The sequence below is a fragment of the Rhinatrema bivittatum genome, chromosome 7 (genome assembly GCF_901001135.1).
Source record: "Rhinatrema bivittatum chromosome 7, aRhiBiv1.1, whole genome shotgun sequence".
Classification (NCBI taxonomy): domain Eukaryota; kingdom Metazoa; phylum Chordata; class Amphibia; order Gymnophiona; family Rhinatrematidae; genus Rhinatrema; species Rhinatrema bivittatum.
In genome coordinates, this window is record NC_042621.1 from 249774222 (window position 1) to 249791484 (window position 17263).

At 45.5% G+C, this 17263-nt stretch overlaps 1 protein-coding gene across 3 annotated transcripts in view; it reads right to left on the minus strand.

Annotated features, from left to right (window-relative positions):
- LOC115095822 (WASH complex subunit 2A-like) overlaps positions 1-17263 on the minus strand; it is a 257808-nt gene that overhangs the window by 193406 nt on the left and 47139 nt on the right. The window lies entirely within an intron of this gene.

Here is a 17263-nt window from a genome sequence, read left to right on the forward strand (position 1 = left end):
TACAGGAACGAAAATTAGCAGGTAAGAACCAATTTTCCTTTCCCTGTACATACCCGGATCAGCTCAGACTCCTGGGATATACCCAAGCTTCCCTAACCAGGGTGGGACTGCGAGAGTCCCGCTCGGAAAACACTAGCTTCGAACTCCCCAGGCTTAGGTGCCTGGTCATCAAGTCTATAATGACACGTGAAAGTATGTGTAGACTTCCAGGTAGCCGCCCTACAAATCTCTTGCAGTGCCACCTGTTGGCATTTGGCCCATGAAGTCAATTGCGAGCGCGTCAAATGAGCTTTAAGACCGACTGGGATCGGACAACCCTGTACAAGGTATGCCAACACGATAGCCTCCTTCAGCCAACGGGCGATAGTTGCCTTGGAAGCTTTCTGACCCCTTCAGGGTGCACTCCATAATACGAAAAGATAGTCCATCAGACGAAAACTATTCGTGACCTTCAGGTAATGCAACAACACCCGTTTCACATCTAGCTTTCGCAAATCTCTGGCCTCCGGCGAAGAGGAATCTAAACCCACGAAGGAAGGAAGCTCCACAGACTGATTAAAATGAAAAGCAGAGACCACCTTCAGGAGAAAGGAGGGAACCTTGCGCAATGAAATACCCGCTTCCGAAATCCTTAAGAAAGGCTCTCTGCAAGATAACGCCTGGAGCTCTGAAATGCGCTTCGCCGAAACAATAGCGACCAAAAACACGATTTTCAAAGTGAGATCCTTCAGGGTCACCCACTTCAAGGGCTCAAAGGGGCCATGCAAAGGACGCGGAGAACCAAATTAAGTTTCCAGGAAGGGCAGAGATTCCAAACCAGAGGGTGCAAATACTTAACTCCTCTCAGGAACCTAGCCACATCGGGATGCGAAGCCAGTGCCATCCTGTGCACCTTACCTCAAAAACAACCTAACGCCGCTACTTGAACTCGCAAGGAATTAAAGGCCAGACCCTTGGACAATCCCGCCTGAAGGAATTCCAGAACTTCCGAGATTGAGGCCTCGGAAGGACGAATGCTACGCTCCACATACTAGGACTCAAACACTCCCCAAAGCCTAACTTAGGCTCTGGAGGTAGAGGTTTTACAGGAGTGCAAGAGTGTGGCGATAACCACAGGCGAATAATCCCACAAACTTAACCTCTGCCTTTCAAAAGCCATGCCACTAGACAGAAGCGATCGACCTCGCCGAAGACGGGCCCCTGGCGCAGCAGAGTCGGGGACAGAGGAAACCGCAGCGGACCATCGACTGCTAGAGTCAATAGGTCCACGAACCACGGACGCCATGGCCATTCCGGAGCCACTAGAATCACTGTACCCGGATGAAGCTCGATTCAGCACAACACTTTTCCAACCAACGGCCACGGATGGCCTGGACCACTGCTGGCACAGAAGACGAAAGGCCTCGTCTGAGAGTTCCCACTCTCCGGCATCCAACTGGTTTTGACTGAGAAAATTGGCCTGCACATTATCCACCTCCGCGATGTGAGAGGCCGCAATTTTTTTTAAAGGTGCTGTTCCGCCCAGGCGATCAACAGCCGTGCCTCCGTCGCTACAGGACGGCTCCTGGCTCCTCCTTGATGATAGATGTAAGCTACCGCTGTGGCCTTGTCGGACAGTATCCTCACCGATTGCCCTTCCATTAAGGGCAGAAGGGCCTGTAATGCCAGACGAACCACCCTGGTCTCCAGACGATTGATTGACCAGGAGGATTCAGTCTTTGTCCATTGTCCCTGTACCGGCGATCCACGACACATTGCCCCCCAGCCGGAGAGGCTGGTGTCGGTAGTGACCACGATCCACATAGGAATCTCCAAGTCCATCCCCCGACGCAAGTGGTCTGGACACATCCACAAGCGTAGACTGGACCGCGCCAAGTCCGTTAGCGGTAAGTGAAGTTGAAACTGCCGGGAAAGGGGACTCCAGCGGGAGAGCAACGCAGACTGAAGAGGACGCATATGAGCAAAGGCCCACAGAACGAGCTCGAGTGTGGAAGCCATCGACCCCAGAACCTGCAAATAATCCCAGGCCATGGGCCGAAGCATGGAACTGAATAAATCCACCTGGGAAACCAACTTGGAAAGCCTCTCTTCTGTAAAACCTTGCCCAAGACCGTATCAAATCTGGCCCCCAGAAACTCCAAGGACTGAGAAGGAATCAGATGGCTCTTGTCGGGGTTTACCACCCAACCTAAGGAAGTCAACCTCTGGAGGACCCGCTGAACCGCGGTCTTGCACAAGTCTTCCGACTTTGCACGAATCAGCCAATCGTCCAGGTAGGGATGAACCAATACTCCCTCGCGCTGCAGGGCTACTGCTACCACCACCACCACCTTGGTGAAAACTCTGGGCGCTGTCGCGAGGCCGAACGGGAGAGCACAAAACTGGTGATCTGGATGGATGGGAATGTGTAAATAAGCCTCCGTCAGGTCCGACGACGCCAGATACTCTCCCTTGTGGATGGATGCTATCACGGAGCGTAGAGTTTCCATCCGAAAATGAGGCACCTTCAGCTTCCGACTGACCTGTTTCAAATTGAGAAAGGGGCAAACTGTTCCTTCCTTTTTTGGCACAATGAAATAGATCGAGTAACGCCCATGCCTGAGTTCTCCGGCCGGAACTATGGCGCCAAGATCTTGTAAGCGCTGCAGGATGTCGTGTACTGCTTGCCTCTTTTGACAGTATGCGCATGGGGAAACCATAAGCAGTCTTGGATCGGCCATGCAAAATCTAAAGCATAGCCGTGTTCTATTATGCTTAGGACCCATTGATACGACATTACCATGATCCACTCCTCCATGAATAAGGACAGCCTGCTCCCAATCTTTGGAACCAAGGAGTGAACCGGCCGCACTTCATTGTGAGGGCTTGGGGCCCCCATGAGACTGAGGGCTCCTTCTCTGGAGGGCCACCAGCCTCGAAAGGACTGGGGCCACGTACTTTGATGGCTTTGTCCCTGACGAAATGAGCAACCTGTGGATCGGGAGGAGCGAATTCGTCAATTCCCACGAAATATTGCTCTCTGAGGGAAAGAGCCTCTCGTCCTGGGCTTGTCCTCCGGCAGCTTGTGGACCTTGTTCTCCCCGAGCGACTTGATCATATCGTCCAATTGCTGTCCGAACAACAATCTGCCTTTGAAGAGCAGAGAACTCAAATGCAACTTGGAGGATACATCTGCTGACCAATTCCACAACCATAGGAGGCGATGCGCTAAGACCATCGCCCTTCCTTAAGTCCGCAAAAGATCATACAGTGCGTCCGCACTGTAAGCCACCGCAGACTCCAGCCTCCCAACCTGTTGTGACTGGGCACCTGTAAGTTCCATGGATGCTTGGAAATCCTGGATCCAGCGGAGACTGGCCCGCTGTGCGAAGCTGCTGCAGATGGCAGCCCGGACCCCAAGGCTGATACCTCCAACTTGCGGTCCTGCAAATCCTTCAAGGCTGCGGCTCCTGTCACTGGAATAGTTGACTTCTTCGTCACCGCTGAGGTTGCAGTGTCTACCTTAGGCACACCTGAGAAGATCCAGCATGTCCTCTGGGAGCGGGTATAACTTATCCATGGCCCTGGTCACCTTTAACTCTAGATCAGGAGTGTTCCACTCCTTAAATAAAAGGTCAGACACCGAGAAGTGGAATGGGAACGACTGGACCTCGGAGTCCCTGTACCACCGGATCCATAGTAGCCGGAAGCTTGGAATCCTCCTGAGGGCTTCAATTCCCAGTTCGCCTGAGATGACCAGAATAAGGGGACCCAATTCATTCTTTTGGAACAAGCGAACCACCTTGGAGTCATCCCCCTCCACCGGAGGGGAGCTCATGTGCTTGGACGAAGGAGCCTGGGTATCTGAGTCCACATCCTGACCCTGATCAGGAACTTGCCACGGAGAGTCCCCCTGATCTGAAGAATCAGAGGATGTGTTCGGACAGACCAATGAATGAAGCGGACATTTCTCCTTGGGCGCTCCACCAGACTTCGGCGCCTGAATCCGCTTTCTGGCCGCAGAGGAACCTCCTCCTAGCCCTGCTGACGCAGGTGCCCTGTGAGCTACCTTGCTCCCCTGTGCACCTTAAAAGCTTTGTGCATTAAAAGCACAAAATCTGAGGTGAACAACGAAGACCACCCTTCAGAATCCTCCCCTTCGTCGTCCCCTTCTGCAGCGCCAGCCAAACCGGCTCCCCCCCCCACACCCCCCATGTGCCCTAGGCCGCAGTGACAATGGGGGAGGCAGAAGCCCATCCCCCATAGCAGCTTTTTCCTGCTCCTGCATGGTCCTTAAAATGGCCTTCGTTCCCGCGCTGAGTAGGAACGGATCCGGGGCCTGACGAGACAAAAATTGGGTCACCCCCCCCCGATTTCGCCGGAGCAGCAACCCCCGAAGACCCTTCTCCCCCGATAAATACTCTGTGCAAATGCCGGCATGGGAGAGCCGTGCACGCGAGCTGCCACACGCAGCACAGGCCGTACCACACGGCATAAGCAGTGGCCTCAATTTAGCCCGGCCGGAGAGAGGAGCAGCAAAAAACAAAGGCCTACCCGAACGGAGCTGTCTGCGGTCTGAAACTAACACCCGCAGAGAGCAAGCTAGGCCAGCAGAGCAGGAGAATTTAAAGATGCAGGACCAAATTTTTTTTTTTTTTTTTAACTGTACAGGGGCTAACTGAAGGTGAGAGCCCGAGACCCCCGGGATCACCTTCAGCGGGCAGTTACAGGATCCTCAACCCTCTGCTCCTGAGCTTCAAATACCAGGGGGGATGGTCCCACCAGGACCTGACAACCCCCTGGGAGGCTAAAAGGGAAACTAGCCTAAGATCAAAAACCTGACCCCTTACTAGCCAGCCGTACGAAGAACGTACTAAACCCAACCCTTACAAAAAAAACCCACTAAAATCCTGACCAAAATACCAGACTCCAGGGAAGCACCTCTTCCACCTGCTGAAGATAGAAGAATACTGACCGACTCTAGGTGGCACCTCAGGAGTATACGACAGAGTCCGCAGAAATTGGTCTGTTTCCGCTGCTGGAGGGGAGGTAAAACCCAGGAGTCTGGGCTGATCGGGGTACGTACAGGGAATCAATTATTGTCATTGTTAATCTACATTCTTTTAAATAAGCTCTGCTAACAATCCATCTACTTTTTTTCTTTTGTGGCCATGGGGTCTCATAAGAAATTTCATACACAACTATTAACAACCAGATGAAATATATTGAAAAAAAGTCATGTCATATAATATATATATATTTTTTTTTTTACTTTGTTTTCCCTGAAAGACTTCATTGAATGTCAAGAGGACTTTTTTTTTTGTTTGTTTACCTCCCTCTGGGTTATCAAACAAATGTTATTTGTTTGATAAAAGCAGAAAGACTGAATAGGATTGGTCAAGTCAGCTTAGCTAACAATGGAATGCAAGTGTGATGTGGAAAAAAAATACTAAAGAATAAACTAATACAAGCTACTGATAAGCTCAGAGGAAAAAAATACTACAATATTAACCACTCTCCAGTGAGAAAAAAAAACCCAAAAAACACATTACTATAAGCAAACTTGCTTTGTCAGTATAAACAGTTTTCACTATAGATAGCAGGATGAATTTAGCCATTACATGTGGGTGATGTCATTCAGTGGCACCAAACTGACTCGTCTCTCCAAGATAGTAGAGCTTTGAGCTTTACTGTTGGGGCAGGGAGATTTGAACTTGAAGCACTGGGTGTTCAGAGGCGGAGGATTTGGCAACAGAGCCATAGGACTATGAAAAGAGAAAGACCTCCTGGTAAAGTTCGAGAGAAGAAAAAATAGGGAGAACTGCCCATGGAGAATCCCTATTGGACCAGCAGTAGCTGTGGCCCCAATAAACTGCAGTATATAAGGAAGTCCGGTCTGCCACAACTTTGCTGGCCCAATAGTTCAGTTAGTGTCCATCCTGCAGAAGCGCTATCAATTCGGCTGTTGGTCTCTGCCCCCTTTCATGTCCCTTACCTAGTCTGTATCTAAGATTTTGCCCTGGTTCCGAATCCTGCTCTTGCTCCAGTTCCATACTACAATACAGCTTGGTTTCTGGCGTTACCAGAAGTCCTAGTGTCCACCTAAACCCATCTGCTCAATTCGTGGGGAATGGCAACTGTCGTAAGGCAAAGATGGCAAGACAATCCAGAGCTCATCAGGGCAGCACGGACCATGACATCTGAGCATGTGAGGGAATTCCCCGACAGAAGTTGCCTCATGAACCTCCTCCATCTGTACCAGAGCTACATCTAGTTATGTAGCCAACTGTCTGGGGAGGTGAGCGGATATTCCATGATTATTTCATCCTATGGAAAACATTTACAGTAAGCAAACTTGCTTTTACCATCAATAAACAGGATAAATTAGCTATTAAATGTTGGGAACCCCAAGCTTACGGCTGCAGAGGAGCATTTACTTAGTAAGCAACCCAGACCCCACTGTGCACTACAGCGAAAATAGATTAAGCAAAATTGCTTGTCCAAATCTACCATCAGTTTTTAGATATTATTCAGACATTCTCAGCATAAATGGTTGTTCAAAGCCCATCGAGGAGAACTGAACTACCATATTTTGATCCTTTACCTGCATGACCGTCTCAAAGTTTTTCTCCAAAGAGATTATCGCAGAAACAGGGAAGGTCTTCTAGTTTTTCATGAATGTCCTCCTGTACTCTGCTGGCTCAAAACCATGCCACGTAACGTGCTTCAATCGATGATGCAGACGTCCACGAACAGAATGAAAAGCTTCATAGACTGAATGGAGGAAATGGCAAATGCCCTCTTCCTCACTCAAGAATGGTGGAGGATAGCTTGAAGCTCCTTCCTCAGGTTGGAGGAAAGGCTTCAGTTTTTGGGAACAGTCATGAATATACTGTACCATATAGTAACATAGTAATGATGGCAGAAAGACCAAATTCTCCATCCAGTCTGCCCAGCAAGCTTTCCCATGTAGCAACTGCCACTTTGTGCAAGGTACCCCAATGTTTCTTTTAAGGGTAGTAACTGCTACTCTGAAGTTATCCCAAGCTTTATGATAACCCATAAAAAATTTCAGCAAGCAACATTTTTCACTGGGTAATTAGCTTTCTTGAAAATGTAGACAATGCTGCTTGATGTGCATAGCTTATGGACTTTGCCGTAGAAGCAGTCCTGTGCTTTTTCCCTTATGTCTGAGTATCAGTACCCCAGACCACCGAAGTTGGGGCCTTCTTGGTTATTGTCTGAATCCAGTTCTCCTTTTGCTCCCCACTTTAGGAGGGGCAATGTTGCAGTTGCATTAAAAGCATCAAAGCCACAATGGAATTGATGAATGGTAATACAGTCAGCATGAACCTTGGGACACACCCAAATTAATACAAATGAATGAAGAAGTTTGCTGACTTATCCAGACCAATTGATACCACTAGTTCAGAAAAGAACTAGACTATTGTAAAACCGTACCTCCAAAGCCCATTTCCATTAGCTGCTGCAACATTACCGAAAGCAAAACAGAATCAGAGGCCACAGATATAACCAAAAAGATAGCAATGATAGAATGCCTCTGATCCAATTCCTTTAAAATAAAATCAGCCACAAAAACTGTCTCAGTACTGAGATTATTAAAAAAAAAAAAAATCTAACTGGGCCAATACCATTTTCTCTAAATGTTCCCCAGTGATGGAAGAATTGAAATAGTTCTAAAGCTTGAAGGTTTATTAACTGAGAAATGACCACCCTTTAGGACTGGATGAACTGTCTTTTTGAATTGATAAGGAACCATACCCTCCAACAATGACAAATAGACTAACATGGTGACAGTTTCTTTTAAAAAAAAAAAACAAAACCCAAAACACCTCTCACTTTACACATGCAGCAGGCCAAAAGGACACACATCCAGGGGTCAAAAAGAAATTTTCAACTTAGCTACTATTATCCCAACTTCAGTGGAAGCAATTGTATCAAATGTACCCATTTTCTCTCTAATCTAGCCCAGAATTAACAAAAATAGTGGCTGTGCTGCCAACAGCACCATTAATGACCTTACAAATCTTAACCAATTTATCAATGCAGTACTAGGCAAAAGTGTTACAATCAACTCTAACCTGATTCTCCACTTTCCCTGGGGGCTCTAGTAAATAGGAAGCTATTCCAACTAACTTGTGAGGACAATTTAGTGAAGCTTTCAAACTCAGAGAAACATTCAGTTTCCTCACTTTTTAAAATTCAAAATTGAACAGCTATGTAGTAATTACCGTATTTTTCGCTCCATAAGACGCACTTTTTTTCCCCAAAGGTGGGGGGAAAATGTATGTGCGTCTTATGGAGCGAATATAAAAAAAAAACCAAACAAAAATCTAACAAACACCCCCCCCCCCCGACTCCCCCAAGACCTGCCGACTTAATTTCCTACAACCCCCCCCCCCCCCCCCCAAGACCTGACAAATTAATTTCCTGCAACCCCCCACCCTCCTGACCCCCCAAGACCTGCCAAACGTCCCTGGTGGTCCAGCGGGGGTCCGGGAATGATTTCCTGGGCGTGGGCCGTCGGCTGCCAGTAAACAAAATGGCGCCGACGGCCCTATGCCCTCACTATGTCACTGAGACCGACCGCTGCTATTGGTCGGTCTCAGTGACATAGTGAGGGCATAGGGCCGTCGGCTGCCAGTAAACAAAATGGCGCCGACGGCCCTATGCCCTCACTATGTCACTGAGACCGACCAATAGCAGCAGTCGGTCTCAGTGACATAGTGAGGGCATAGGGCCGTCGGCGCCATTTTGTTTACTGGCAGCCGACGGCTCACGCCCAGGAGATCGTTCCCGGACCGCTCCTGGACCCCCGCTGGACCACCAGGGACGTTTGGCAGGTCTTGGAGGGGTCAGGAGGGTGGGGGATTGCAGGAAATTAATTCGGCAGGTCTTGGGGGGGTCAGGAGGGTGGGGGGGTTGCAGGAAATTAATTCGGCAGGTCTTGGGGGGGGTCAGGGGGGTGGAGGTTGTTAATTTAAAGGGTTGGGATGGGGGGGGGGGTTTGGGGGTTCCCACAGAAAGAAAAATTTTCTGATCTGGGGAGTGGACCGAAATGGCCCTCCCCAGACCCGAAAACAAAATGGGGAGAAAAAAAAAAACTATGCACTCCCCTAATTTGCTCCATAAGACGCCCAGACGCAGAGCCGGTTTAGCACAATTTTTTTTTTTTTAAATTTTCCCCCTCTGAATCCTAGGTGCGTCTTATGGTCAGGTGCGTCTTATGGAGCGAAAAATACGGTATATATGTTCCCCCTAGACTAAGGACTTGGAGTCTTCATCCAATATCTTTCAGCCTGCCGCATGGCCCTTTTCTTCCCCACCAATGAGGTACTGTACCAGGGAACACACTGTTTCAAAGAGAAGGCCAAAGATTTTAAAGGAGCAATCTTCTCAATTGCCATGGATAAAGTGTCAAAAGAATCAGAAAGCGTAGTGGAAGAATCAATTACTAATTTATCTTTCACAGCATCCCATTCTGCACCAAATCTAATCATATCAATTTCACCAAAAGAATATAGTGCAGAATCTCTGCTGGAGCAAGGGCATGCGGCCTTTTATCAGGTATGAATTTAAAACTCATTAAAATGTGATCAGACTACAAAACCTCTTCTGCATTTAAATCAAAAATTAAGTTCTTAAATGGCGAATCCACAGGAAATAGCAATAAATCTATGTCCGTCACAGTGTGTCAGAAAATCAATTTACTGTGTTGAGCCAATGGGTGTAATTGTTCCTAAAAACTAGTTGACCTGCCCTACAGAAGTACAGTCCACCCATATTTTAAAATTCCCTATCAACAATAATGTTCAATAACCAAGATAGGGAGGAAATAAAATCCAAAACTATATCTAATGGAGTCCCTTCCTGCCCTGGTAATTCGATACTTAATGACCCAAATACCAATACTCACTACCAAGCTTTAACGGAGTACACTGCACAGACATAAGAAATTGCCATACTGGGTCAGACCACGGGTCCATCAAGCCCAGCATCCTGTTTCCAACAGTGGCCAAACCAGGCTACAAGAACCTGGCAAGTACCCAAACACTAAGAAGATCCCATGCTACTGTTGCCAGTAGTAGCAGCAGCAGCAGAGGCCATTCCCTAACTTAACCTGATTAATAGCAGTTAACTGACTTCTCCTCCAAGAATTTATCCAAAATATTTTTTAAACCCAGCTACACTGGCAACAAATTCCAGAGCTTAAATTATGTGTTGAGTGAAAAAGAATTTTCTCTAATTAGTTTTAAATGTGCTACTTGCTAACTTCATGGAGTGCCCCCTAGTCCTTCTATTATCCGAAAGTGTAAATAACTGATTTACATCTACCTGTTCTAGACCTCTCATGATTTTAAAGACTTCTATCATATCCCCCCCTCAGCCATCTCTAGCTTATCATAACCCCCCTCAGCCATCTTTAGCCTTTCCTCATAGGGGAGCTGTTCCATCCCCTTTATCATTTTGGTCGTCCTTCTCTGTACCTTGTCCGGTGCAACTATATCTTTTTTGAGATGCAGTAACCAGAACTGTACCTAGTAATCAAGGTGTGGTCTCACCATGGAGCGATACAGAGGCATTATGACATTTTCCGTTTTATTCACCATTCCCTTCCTAATAATTCCTAACATTCGATTTGCTTTTTTTGACTGCTGCAGCACACTGAGCTGATTATTTCAATGTATTATCCACTATGATGCCTAGATCTTTTTTCTGGGTGGTAGCTCCTAATATGGAACCTAACATCGTGTAACTTCTGCATGGGTTAATTTTCCCTATAATGCAACACCTTGTACTTGTCCACATTAAATTTCATCTGCCATTTGGATGCCCAATCTTCCAGTCTCGCAAGGTCCTCCTGCAATTTATTACAATCTGCTTGTGATTTAACTATTCTGAATAATTTTCTATTATCTGCAAATTTGATAACCTCACTCGACATATTCCTTTCCAGATCATTTATAAATATATTGAAAAGCATAGGTCCCAGTCCCTGAGGCACTCCACTGAGAAAATTGTTCATTTAATCCTACTCTCTCTTTCCTGTCTTTTAAACAGTTTGTAATCCACAAAAGGATATCACTACCTATCCCATGACTTTTTACTTTTCTTAGAAACCTCTCGTGAGGGGCTTTGTCAAAAGCCTTCTGAAAATCCAAATACACTACATCTACCGGTTCACCTTTATCCACGTTTATTAACCCCTTAAAAAAAATGAAGCAGGACATGGCAGCAAGATAAAATAGAACACCCCGCTCTGGTATGATGGTGAAAAATATACCTTGGGGACAAGGCTGAATCAAAATGTATATCAGCATCAGTGTGCCAAGACTTAACAAGAACAGGTCAGGCTTGGAGTCTTAACAATATAGAAAATAAGGAATCAATCTTATTCCCTATTGAGCAGGCATTAATATACATAACACTAAATGGAGCAACAGAAGAATGTTCCACAATTAGCTTACAAGTTGCTAAAATGGATAGGACTGCCCTGCCAGATTTCAACTTACTGAAGCTGGAACATATTGGCTGCCCATATCTACCCCTGCCCCAAATAACTGAGATAGTACTAAGAGCCTGCACACTAGCCAAAACTGTAAAATATACCCACCAGCAGAACAAACCCAAGAATAAAAAGATGACAACAGTTCAAGCAAAGTGACAAAACCAGTGAAGGCTGCTGCCCCAATATTCAGCCACCTTGGTGGTATTACTTTGTGATACCTGCTTACCACCAACCTACTTGGTTTCTGAGGACTTACAGTCTCTGCTGGTTCTCATCCTAGCTATCCCATGACCCTGGTATTGATAGGCCATACTTCTTTTATCAGCCCTTTTCCTCCGTATCACTTCTCTCCCTTGCCTCTACTCTCAAGGGAGAAAGGTGGGTTGCTACCTCCTCTCAGTAAAGTATTTTCTTCCCATGATTCCTCAATTTTCCTCCCTTCAATTTCAAATCATGACCCTTGAAATGTCTTTTCTATGGAAAATTTCACTTGCCAATAATTTACTCAAGCCTGTCTAATATGTGAATGTTTCCATCATATTCCCTTTTTCCTGTAGCAGAAACATTCTGAGTGTCTCAAACCCTTGTAGCGTTTGTGTTGCAGGCCCTGTATCATATTAGCCCTTTTCTAAACTACTTCCATCCTCTCAATGTCCTTATGAAGGTATGACCTCCAGAAGCATATACAGTGCCCAAGAAGGGGGTCTCACTAGTGCTTCTGATTCTAGGTTTTAAGTGATAAACACCTCAACGCGCAAAAAAAAAGGTGTGTATTTATTGGATAAAGCTTCACTTCCGCTAGTACTCCTCTCTCTCTCTCTCCCCCTCCCCCCCGGGGCTCTGGAGCCTTCAAATCATCTGAAATACGCCTTACGGGACACATCGCAAATGGTGATAAAACCTTACCGCATGGTCATGGCCGCTATCGCACTGCCTAACGCATTTCAAAGAGGTGTAGTTAAAATCTGCGTTATGGCTGTGCGATAGCTCTTCGCAGAGAGGCTAACCCAGCCCACTCTCCGCCCCTAACTCCTCCCATTTTTGGAATTTGCATCGCACCATACGATATGGTGCGATCGCATGCGGTAAACACGTTTTCGCATGCGGTAAAGGCCTATCGCATGCGGAAACGGGGCTTGTCGCATGCGATAAGCCCTTAACGCATGCGAAAACGCCTTACCGCATTTTGAAAAATGACCCCCTCGGTTTGTTAGCAAATGAAGGGCAGGCTAAATACCAGGATGTGATGACGTCACTTGGAGGGGACGCCCCCGAGGTTCCCGCCATGACGTGGATAAAGACGAGGGTGGCGTGCGCACCCTAGGAGGCCCTCAGGAAAATCATAGCGAACACCGTCGCCGTTGCCGTTCCAGGGACACCGGAGAGAGCGGCATGAAGACGCGGCAGCAGCCACCCAAGGCTTGAGGATAGAGAAGGAAGAAAGGTGAGGCACAGAGGTCGAAGCCGTCTGAGACAGAGGGACGTAACATATATAATATATATTGAAAAGCACCGGTCCAAGTACAGATCCCTGAGGCACTCCACTGTTTACCCTTTTCCACTGAGAAAATTGACCATTTAATCCTACTCTGTTTCCTGTCTTTTAACCAGTTTGTAATCCATGAAAGGACATCACCTCCTATCCCATGACACTTTAGTTTTCTTAGAAGCCTCTCATGAGAGGCTTTGTCAAACGCCTTCTGAAAATCCAAATACACCACATCTACCGGTTCACCTTTATCTACATGTTTATTAACCCCTTCAAAAAAATGAAGCAGATTTGTTAGGCAAGACTTCCCTTGGGTAAATCCATGTTGACTGTGTTCTATTAAACCATGTCTTTCTATATGCTCTACAATTTTGATCTTGAGAATAGTTTCCACTATTTTTCCCGGCACTGAAGTTAGACTCACTGGTCTATAGTTACCCAGATCATCCCTGGAGCCCTTTTTAAATATTGGGGTTACATTGGCCATCCTCCAGTCTTCAGGTACAATGGATGATTTTAATGATGGTTACAAATTTTAACTAATCGATTAGAAATTTCGTTTTTGAGTTCCTTCAGTACCCTAGGATGCATACCATCCAGTCCAGGCGATTTGCTACTCTTTAGTTTGTCAATCTAGCCTACTACATCTTTCATGTTCACAGTGATTTGGTTGAGTTCGTCTGACTCATCACCCCTGAAAACCATCTCCGGAACTGGTATCTCCCCAACATCCTCATTAGTAAACATGGAAGCAAAGAATTCATTTAGTCTTTCTGCAATGGCCTTATCTTTGTATAATTTGTATATAGTTTAACCGTTACTAATCTGTCCTTCCATTTCCTCCTTCTCCCAGTTCTTCTACCCTTGTTAATTGTAACTGTACCTTCCAACACAACAGTTCTAGTTTGATGTATCTACTGCACGCCTGTTTTATGTAAACCAGCATGATGTGTTTCTCATGAATGCCGGTATATAAAAACCTTAAATAAATAAATAAATAAATAAATCTTCCCTAAGAACCCCTTTAACCCCTCGGTCATCTAATGGTCCAACTGACTCCCTCACAGGTTTCTTGCTTCTGATATATTTAAAAAAGTTTTTATTATGAGTTTTTGCCTCTATGGCCAACTTCATTTCAAATTCTCTCTTTTCCTGTCTTATCAATGTTTTATACTTAACTTGACAATGCTTATGTTTTATCCTATTTTCTTCAGATGAATCCTTCTTCCAATTTTTGAATAATTTATTTTGGCTAAAATAGCCTTGTTCACCTCACCTTTTAACCATGATGATAATCGTTTTGCCTTCATGCCACCTTTCTTAATGCGTGGAATACATATGGACTGTGCCTCTAGGATTGTATTTTTAAACAATGTCCATGCCTGTTGAACACTTTTAACCTTTGCAGCTGCACCTTTCAGTTTTTTTCTATTTTCCTCATTTTATCAGTTTCCCTTTTGAAAGTTTAGTATTAGAGCTGTAGATTTACTTATTGTTCCCCTTCCAGTTATTAGTTTAAATTTGATCAGGTTATGATCACTGTTGCCAAGTGGCCCCTCCACTGTTACCTCTCTCACCAAATCCTATGTTCCACTAAGAATTAAATCTAAAATAGCTCCCTCTCGTGTTGGTTCCTGAACCAATTGCTCTATGAATCAGTCATTTATTACTTCCAGGAACTTTATGTCTCTAGCAAGTCCTGATGTTACATTTACCCAGTCAATATTGGGGTAATTGAAATCTCCCAATCAAACCAAATGGGAACTACAAATCAATTTATAAATATAGCCTAATGAAGGTATCAGCAAGCCTGACATTGTTGCAACCGAAACCAACCGGTCTTCTCAATCATTCACCTTCAAACTTTAATGCACTATACTTTAAGAATTTTTTTAATTTTTCAAAAATATTTTTCTTTAAAATTTAGATGTAAATCACAGTCCAGAAATTATATTCCAAAGCAAACTCTGAAAATCATTAGATAGCACAATCTACATTTCTAATAATTGAATCACCAACTATGATGGCCGGCCTAATCCTTCCCTCCTGGGCAGTAGCCCTGGGAGACTTGGCCTCAGTGCGAGAGGACAATAACATCACCTGGAGAGCAGGGCCTTGCTACAGGATCACTTCCTGCTACACCAGGGTGAAGTTCTCCTACTAGGAGACCTTTCTGATCCAAGGCAGCACTGGGGCTGCCAGACTGGATTTGGGACTTGGCTACTATGTCCCTGAAGGTCTCATCAATGTACCTCTCTGTCTGCCTCAGCTCCTCCAAGTCTGCTTGGGGGTCCTGTCAGACAAATTTGATTGAGTTCTTTGATTAGGTAACTAGAGAATTGGATCAAGGAAGAGCGATGTGATTTACTTGGATTTTAGTAAAGCCTTTGATCTGGTCCCACACTGAAGACTCGTGAACAAAATGAGAAGCCTGGGAGTGAGTGCTAAGGTGGTAGCATGGATTACAAACTGGTTGATGGATAGAAGACAGAGTGTGGTAGTAAATGGAACCTACTCTGAAGAGCGAACAGTGTTAAATGGAGTGCCGCAGGGATTGGTGTTGGGACCAGTTCTGTTCAACGGCTTTGTGAGTGACACTGCGGAAGGGATAGAAGATAAATTTTGCCAGCGGATGATACTAAGATCTGCAACAGAGCCGACACGCCAGAAGGGTGGAGAGAATGAAAGTGATTTAGGGAAGCTTGAAGAGTGGTCGAAGATATGGCATCTGGGATTTAATGCCAAGAAGTACGGTCATGCATCTGGGACGTGGTAATCCGAAGGAACTTTATGCAATAGGCGGTGAAGCACTGCTGTGCACGGAACATGAGGGAGACCTCGGGGTGATCATGTTTAGCGATCCAAAAAGGGGAAGCAATGTGTCAAAGCAATAGCTAAAGCTAGTAGAATGCTGGGCTGCATAGAGAGGAATACCTAGTTAAAAAAAAAAGTAAGTGATAATCCCCTTGTACGTGTCCTTGGTGAGGCCTCACCTGGAGTACTGTGTTCAGTTCTGGAGACCATATCTCAAAAGGGTCAGAGAGAGGTTGGAGGCGGTCCAGAGAAGGGCGACCACAATGGTGAGTGGTCTTCATCAAATGACTTATGAGGAGAGTTTGAAAGACCTAAATATATGTATACCTTGGAGGAGAGGAGGATCAGAGGAGATATGATACAGACCTTCAGATACCTGAAAGGTTTTAATGATGCACGATCAACAACAAACTTTTTCCGCTGAAATGAATCCAATAGAACTAAGGGTCATGAAATGAAACTCCGGGGAGGACGACTCAGAAGCAATGTTAGGAAATATTTCTTCACGGAGAGGGTGGTGGATGCCTGAAATTCCCTGCCAGAGAAGGTGGTGAAGACAGCAACGGTGCAAGATTTTAAAAGGGCTTGGGATAAACACTGTGGATCCCTAAAGGCAAGGGGGAGGGGAATGAAGTAACGTATGGGAGGTATCTTGCTGGTGTGGCGGATACTAGCTTTAACAAATAAGCTATCACATGCAAGTAACTTACTGGTGTGGCAGATACTACCACTGGCAAATAGACTTCAAAATGCGATACAACTCCATCATTGCTCACTGCTTCAACGATAGGGGGAAAAGAGGAAAGGAGGAATTGGATTCAGACAACAACCAAAGACATTGAAATGTACAGTCTGGGAAAACACAAACATGGAGGTAACTTGCTTGATGTGGCAGTTACTACCCTTAACCAAAAGCCTGATACTACACTTCTGATGCAGCTCCAACATTGCACACTGCTCTCTAATTCAATGGCAGGGAGGGGGAGGGAAATTGGTCTCAAACAGTAAAAAACAAGAGCCCTGACCTTGGCGGTCTGAGTAACTAATAGATATAGGAAACTGAGTAACTAATAGGTTTGGGGAAACTGATAACTATGGAAGCTTGCTGGGCAGACCAGATGGGCCAAAGGGTCCTTTTCTACCGGCACTTTCTATGTCATTCACTTTAGGGCGTGTAGGGTCTAGCACAGATCACCATTAAAAGGAGCTATGCGCCAGCTGAACCAAACAAAATGGAGACACAGCAACTCAAGACAGATTCTTCAAAATTGCATTAAGAATAAATCTGCTATTGCCAGATAGACTGGACATTCTTCTTCAGAGCTATAATTAACTGGTATAGCTAGACACAGATTTACTACAGTTTCTGAGCATTGACAGACTTTGTATCTAATTGAGAGGTCCATTTCAGAGGTCATTTCAGTTAAACAGGTGTCTTCCAGTAACCATTG